At 31.1% G+C, this 7,750-nt stretch overlaps 1 protein-coding gene across 5 annotated transcripts in view; it reads left to right on the top strand.

Moving 5' to 3' along the window:
* The first annotated feature begins 4,607 nt into the window (after nucleotides 1-4,607).
* The window catches only part of LOC106465151 (serine/threonine-protein kinase PAK mbt-like), a 30,413-nt gene continuing 27,270 nt past the window's right edge, over nucleotides 4,608-7,750 (top strand). For 4 of the 5 annotated variants that reach the window (XM_013925353.2, XM_022393498.1, XM_022393491.1 and 1 more), the window contains exon 1: nucleotides 4,608-4,758. The gene's annotated coding sequence lies outside the window, so the exon portion shown is untranslated. The remainder of the gene's footprint in view (nucleotides 4,759-7,750) is intronic. The other variant, XM_022393487.1, reaches the window with a different exon arrangement.

Below are 7,750 nucleotides of genomic sequence, written 5' to 3'. Positions count from 1 at the left end.
TAAAATGGCTGTGTTTTTAATAGATATGCTATGTTTTTTTGAATTGCAATGGTTTCCAGTTTTATTCCTATTTCTCCGATGCAGAATTCTGGGCAGTTATTTTGTAAATGACGTTGGTATTGTGTGGTTATAAATAATTTTTGTTTAGTAACGATTTTAATTTAGGGCCGGGTTTTTGTGAGAATTTGACGTTGACAGGAATATGGCTAGTTTTGTGCAAGTGTGGATAATTCTTGAGCTTTTTTCAGGAACAAAAGGTAAACTGTAGTGTAATGTACTGTTGTTGGGTTTGTTAGTATCAATTTTGTTCGCGAGTTGAGTTTTGTTGTGGAGAATGTTGGATAGTTTTTTTTTCAACAATAGGTGTTGGAAATTTATTGGTGTGAATAAAGGAATGCTTTATGTGGTTAATGTCTTCATTTATGTAGTCCGTTGAACAAAGTCTTGTAGCTGTGTTTATGAGTATTTTAAGTGTATTGATTTTTTGTGTGGTGTCATGAGCGGAATTCCAGGAGATGTGGAGGCCAGTGTGTGTATTCTTGCGGTGAATTCTGGTTTTAAACTGTGTGTCCGATCTAATAATTTTGAGGTTAAGAAAAGATAACTGTTTATTGTTTTCGTATTCTATGGTAAATTTAATGTTGGGATGAATGTTATATGTTTAAAGAAAGTTAGTGTGTGTTCTGTAGAATTGAAACCAGCAAAAGTGTCATCGACATATCTGTACCAGTATAGTGGGGGATGAAGCGCAGAATGTATGGCTTGTGTTTCGATCTGGGTCATAAATATACGGCCCGGCCAGGTGGTTAGGGCACTCGACTCGCAATCTGCGGGTCGCGGGTTCGAATCCCCGTCACACCAAACATGCTCGTCCTTTCAGCCGTGGGGGCGTTATAAAGTGTCGGTCAATCCCACTATTCGTTGGTAAAAGAGTAGCCCAAGAGTTGGCGGTGGGTGGTGATGACTAGCTGCCTTCCCTCTAGTCTTAAACTGCTAAATTAGGGACGGCTAGCGCAGATAGCCCTCGTGTAGTTTTGCGCGAAATTCAAAACAAACAAACATAAATATATTGGCAAGAACGGGCGAAACAGGATTGCCCATACTTAAACCATCTATTTGAAGGAAGTGTTCGTTGTTGAAAATGAAGTTGGTTTTAGTCGTTGTAAATTCTAAGAGAGAAGCAAAAAGTGTGCTGGGGATGTGCTTGTTGGGGTCATTGATGTAGAGGTTGAGTGTAATATTGCAAGCTTCATTGGCGGGGACTTCGGTGAAGAGTGACACGACATCAAAACCATTATTAGTCTCAAAGTGGGTTCCTCGTCATCGAATTTCTACAAGCCTGTGTTCTGTAAGTTTCAGAGGTGGTTACAGAGCGCTCTGTGATGCAACTGTGATCTATTTTTACGTATGCATAAAAGGAAACCTCGTTTTCTCTTATACAGGTAGAGTAGCTAATTGTATTTAACTCAACGTATATTTTGTACATTCACAATATGAATAACTTCGCTTTACCTGATTCCTGTCTAAGATCTTACTTAATGTCTCTAATATGATGAACGCAATAATAAACTTCTAAAGGTTTTGTTGATATGGCTTGTAGTATATATGTGAAAATATTGTACATAACTACCGAAATGAAATGAAGTAATTAAATTACATTATTAATATATATATATATATATATATTCATTTTTTTTTTGTATTGATGCCAAATCAAACCTGTACATGAGTTGGTTATAGGTTTGTGCTGCCATCTATTGGGTCGTTTTTGTTTTTTGTGCTTGTCGTGATTGTTGCGAACATGTTTCTTCGCTTCATTAATGAATTTTTGTGTTACCGTGATATAATGATTAATTGAAGGAACACAGGAGCAGTGCAGTGATGTAATTATTCATAGCTCTTAGCTTTTTATCTGAAAATGGATTATTTGTAAAGACACTTAAATAAAACAAAAGCTTTCGAGGCTAATCGTTACGTTCATATGTTGTTTTAACTCTAAGAGACTTATCAGGCAAACATAGAAATTAAATTTAACTTGTAATTTGAAATTTTAATTTTCTTTTAACGTTAACCACATATCCTGCAATCAGTTTGTACGGAATTATTTTTAATTTAAAAGGAAGTTTACTTGATAATACTAGATATATTTCTTTTTTAACAGCATTTTGAGAAATTCGTTACATTATTATCAATAAATATACATAACAAAGGATTTAATTATAGAAGTAATATAATATAACGATAAAAGTATTTTAAGAAATACCGTTTAACAACATATGAGACCATTTTAATCGTTAATAAATTTGAGTTACAAACTGTTAAAAAAAAAGAGGTCTTCGTGTTAAGTACCTTGTCTCAACTTGATATCTTTGAGTTATTTTTTTAAACTAAGATTGCTGAAGAAAGTGCGTTGAACTAATGTGTCACATGTTTATATATGAATACAGTAGTAAAAAATATGTACAAAGATATTAGGAGGAAGTTATCAATTTACTGAGTTTTTTATTATACTTTTGTTATACGCTTTTAGAATATAATCAAATAATTTTCTTACATTTATGCCATTTAACAAATAATTAATGGAAAATATAAGAGCTATTCTAACAAGAATGGCATTTTACTCTAATTCTACAATAAATAAATAAATAAATGTAGCTCTATTATGTTCTGGAACATTTGGCTACAAGTGTTATAATATACGCGTTCTTTACAATGTTAGATCTCCCTACGATAAAATATTTCACTGAATTTTGAAACGAAAATGTAACTTTTGAGAATTTCATCAATTCATTGTTATACAAGGCTAACTTTTATTATATATATATGAGTAATGACGACGTAAAAATCATTACGTAGGTGCTAGAATAATAACATATCTGTCCATCAGTGAAATTTTAGTCTTAATCTTCAAAACCACGAAAAATCAACAGAATAAACTTAGCATCAGAAAAGAAATCCAATAACCTGAGCAATTTAGGAAAGCAGGCTTTCCATCATCATGAGCAAATGTCGAAGAGTGTCTGATAAAGACAAGTGGTATTTTAGTTGTATCTGTTGAGGAACATTCAGACTTCTTCTGTTCTACTGAAGTTCTGGAATTTTATATACAAGAGTATTTTTGCACATATCTTGTGCATGTAGCTGTCATTAACAAAGGTACCGCAATTAGGTGTGACATATACTTCGTTGGCCTAATGACGATGGTGGGACGGCGTGCATGTGTGCCATTCGCCTGCAATAGCGACGGCAGAGAGGTGAAAGTGAAATGGCTGACAAATTCATATAAATTAGAAAAATAATAAAGGTGTTTTAGAATCCCCTAAGGTCCCTTGAAATTTTCATGTTTATCAGAGGATGTAAAGTTGGAAAATGTCCATTACGGACAGACAAAAAGACAAATTCAAGTCGCTTTGTGGTATAGATACGTAAATTACATAATTTTAATACCGGGCTTAAAGGCAAAATGTTTATCTAAATAGATTAATACAAGATTTTAAGTGTGTCCCGAATTTTTAGAATGACATGGCATAGACTCACATTCACCAAAGAAGTCATGCTTATGGATTTTCAGATTTTTCCCGCTACCTTATGATAGAGAAGTAGTTAAAACAGTTTCTGAATTTTTTTAAGGTGGAGGAAAAGGTTCAGTTTTGTTTTTTTTATTATTATTCTCTGCTGATCAATTTCACAAGTATTAGTGTTTTGTCAACATTTTAACATATAAATTACATTACTTTGATTTAAGCCTTCAGTTTATATTTTGTCTTTGTAATTAAATGTTAATTATTTCAAACCTTTCCACTTCCATAACTTATTTGCTGAATTACATGCCTTGGTTTGTTTTATTTGTTTGTTGACTTTCGCCCAAAGCTGCTCGATGACTGTCTGCGCTAGCCGTCCCTAATTTAAAAGTAATAGACTAGAGGGAGTGCCAACTCTTAGGCTACTTTAATCGAATAATGGGATTGACTGAAACATTATAATGCCCCCGCGGCTGAAAAAGCAAGCATGTTAGATTATGGGATTCGAAGCCGCGACCTATAGCTTGCGAGTTGAGCGCCCTAACCTATCTATGAAATAATTCTTTTATTTTTGTTTTCACATAAATCTATACTATCTCAAGTTTTGTGTGTGAAATTTTAATTAGTTTCTTAGTTTATAAATGCTTTAATTAAAATATCTCTTATAAGTGTAATTATAAGTTCAACATATATAACTGACAGTTTAACTGATTGCTGTTTCTTTGAATTGTTATCTTTATTTACAATTTCTATTTGTGTATGAAATATAAGTTATTATATATAATTTGTTTGTGAAAACTTACAAATGTTATCCTGTAAGCTTTTGAAATTTTATGTATTTTGAAAATTTAGTTTAAAATGAATGTTTTATTAACTTATAAAAATACTATATAAGTTTACTTTTCCCTTCTAAGAAATTCAAAGTTTTTTTTGCTTATGTCAAAAAAGTTGAGAGTTCATTATTATTATTACCTGACATATTTCTTCTAACTTTCTACAATTAAAACTTCATTTAGGGTGGTTGAAGCTTGGAAAAGGAATTTCTGGAATTTGAAAGATCCCGGATGTAATACTATTCTACTCGCTGCTCACAAGATGGCGCTCCTTAAGATGTATACTTGACGGAAAGAAAGTGTTATAATATAATTAACATTAGTAGAGGTCCTATGTTGTACATTGTGGTGTTAGTAACATAATATTTACCAGTAATACCAGAACATAGGCGACTGCTTCGAAGGTAAATGTAATATTAACGACTAAACGTTTAAATTTTTATAATATATGAAGTTAAACATATGTATCGCCTAACTTAGTACTGTAACTTGTAAGTTGCAACTACTGAACTAGTGATAACAGATAAGTTGTAATTTGGTATTAACTATAATTAATGTAAACTAATAATGTATAAGTGTTAACTTCAGTTTGACAATGTATTATGTAGAGCTAGGGAGAAAACATCGATACGGCATGGCAGTAATACTAATATGTAATAATTAATAGCATTATATAAATATTATATGATGTATTTAACCTGTATTGAAAAACTACGTCAACCCGAAATGTATCGTATACAATTTACATTATTAAGTAACATTTACAAATTACACGTACGTTTTTTAAATCTAACGTCTATGTGCGTGGTGGAAATTTAATTTGGCACAAGATACTTCCAAAGTAATTTATTTATTTAGCTAAACATCCAGCTGCTCTGAGCATGAACTGTTGTTAGAAGTTAGGTTGTAATGTTTATGCTGATGTACTAACACATTTAAACTAGTACATATGCTTTTTACAGGGGGTTGTAGTTGAATTTGGATAGTTATGGTTATATACTATATAGATCATTTGATAGTATGCTTTTGTATGGTGCTATTTTTCCCTCTATTTTATAAGTAGTTCTAGGAATAGCATACTTATTAAAATTTTATTTACATATGATTTGGTACCTGTAACTTAAGTGTTTGAGTAATAAGTTAAAGATCTTTTGTTTTAATTATCTAGAAATAGTAGAATGTCTCTTCAGTATGTAGCCTAAATTTCAGAGGATATTAATGTTTTACAAAAATCTGGCAGTGACAATGGAGTTAATTTTTGATAAGATGAATTTTAATAGAGCATCAGTTTTTAATTCATTGTACTAACATTATCCAAAATTGTGTTATATTTAAATACTACAACTAAACTAACATCTTACTCTTCTTATCTCAAATTCTTGAGACTCAACAGTTGTTCATACAAGAAGGTTGCTTTTTAAGAATGAGGACAGATGAGTTATGTGTTTTGAATGTGGAATGTTTGACATTTACAAGTCAAGCCACAGGCATTAGCTTACATGGTAGCCAAGATTTTTTTTACTTAGGTGACAAAAATAGGTGACTTACTTTAATAAGTTTGGAAACTGAGGGATGAATGATTAGTTCTGACAGGAATTTCTAAAAACCAAGAAGTGGAGAAAGATATTTAAGCTAATGAGGAAAAGTCATAATAACAATCAAAGCACTAATTGTAGTTATTATACATTTTTATCTTAAAATTAGAATAATGGTACTAAAGTTTGTTGTTTAGTAGTCTAATTTAAATAAGAATGAAGATTGTGGGTAAAAATCAAACCAGGTGGAAATTGAAACATATAAGAGAAGTGGAAAGAAGGTACAGTTGATATCTATAATTGATTATGATTAATTACACTCCACATTTTTATATTTCCTAGTTTCTCCAGCTCTACAAATTAAAGGCTGAAAACTAACTTGGAATGATAGTGTTAATTACTTTTATTTAAAAGTCACAGCTGGATAATTTTCCATTGTGTGAGTTGAGTAAAATACAAAAAATTACTTGTGTACAAACAGTGAGCATAGTTGATGTTATTCAGTTTAAAGTATTCTTCAGTTAAATCCATCCCCTTAAAAGGACCTTGGTGAAAATGCTTCACTATCTTTTTTCTTTTTTTTTCATGGCCAATCATTCATTTACAATTCATTATTTTGAAAATAATTACCTTATGGTACATTTTTAAATGTATTATCATAGATGAAAGGTACAAACAGCAAGGGACCATTTGATCATTTAAGGTTGTCCTTATACACCCACCAAATTGAAAATAAATTAAACTCTGCCTTTATTTCTCAGGAACTGATTGATTCTCCTCTTAACCTCTTGCAAATTGTTAGTCTCCACTGCTGTTGGTGGTAGTTCATTCCTTAAACTAATCATTCTGTAAAATAAAGTAGTATTAGCTGGAGCCTAGCCTGTCTTTTCCACATCTTAAACTTTTGTCCTCCTTTCCTGTTGTTTTTATAATTCAGCAAAATATATCAAAAACCCTTCTATTGATCTCCCATGTAACCTTTTAAACTTCAATAAGATCATCTCTTTCCTTTTCTTGAAAGAAAATAAGTGGAGACAACCTATAGCCATAAGATAACCCATCATCAGACTCATCCTCTGAAACCATTCCAACAAGTCAATGTTCTTTCTTAAATAAGGAAACTAAAAGCACACAAATATTAATATTCCAAGTGAGGCCAATAATGATTTGTATGAAGAAATATTTACCATTTGGCTTGCATTTAGTATATCTATAAATGTATCTTAAAATTCTGTTAGCTTTACTATTATCAGCAGAGCACTGCCTATATGGCTTGAGTGACTTATCCTTTTTTTTCCAGGAAAGCTATTAAATAAGTTTCAATTTATGTTAATAATGTGATCAAATTGTAATGTTCCCAATGTATTACATTGCACTTATTATGATTTAAGATCATTTATCAATTAGTTGCTCAAAGTACTAATTGCTCCAAATCATCCTGTAATACATCAACATCCTTGTTCCTCAATATGACTAGAAAAATTCAAATGTTTCTAATGTGAATCTTTTTTTTTAGTATGCGTTTCATTTTAGTGTTTATAAGTTCTGACATTTTATAAGTTCTGTGTGACTTAAATACTGCAGAAAATTCTGATTTGCCAAAATGGTCTTACACATTGTTTTTACAAAGTATAACTGGCTTATACACAAACATGTATACCACCAACAGTTTTATTGAATGAATTAAACTAAGGTTTTTTTTTCCCTTCTTCTCAATATAAAATTAGCTTAGCTGAATTGCCTCTCTACATTAATGTTTTTTTAATCATATTTGTAATTCCATGCTACTATAAGTAATTTCTGAAGAACTAACTAGTCTATTTTCAAAGTCACTGTATATATATATATATATATATATACA

The sequence above is a fragment of the Limulus polyphemus genome, unplaced genomic scaffold (genome assembly GCF_000517525.1).
Source record: "Limulus polyphemus unplaced genomic scaffold, Limulus_polyphemus-2.1.2 Scaffold66, whole genome shotgun sequence".
Classification (NCBI taxonomy): Eukaryota; Metazoa; Arthropoda; class Merostomata; order Xiphosura; family Limulidae; genus Limulus; species Limulus polyphemus.
This window is presented reverse-complemented; position numbering and strand designations above follow the sequence as displayed.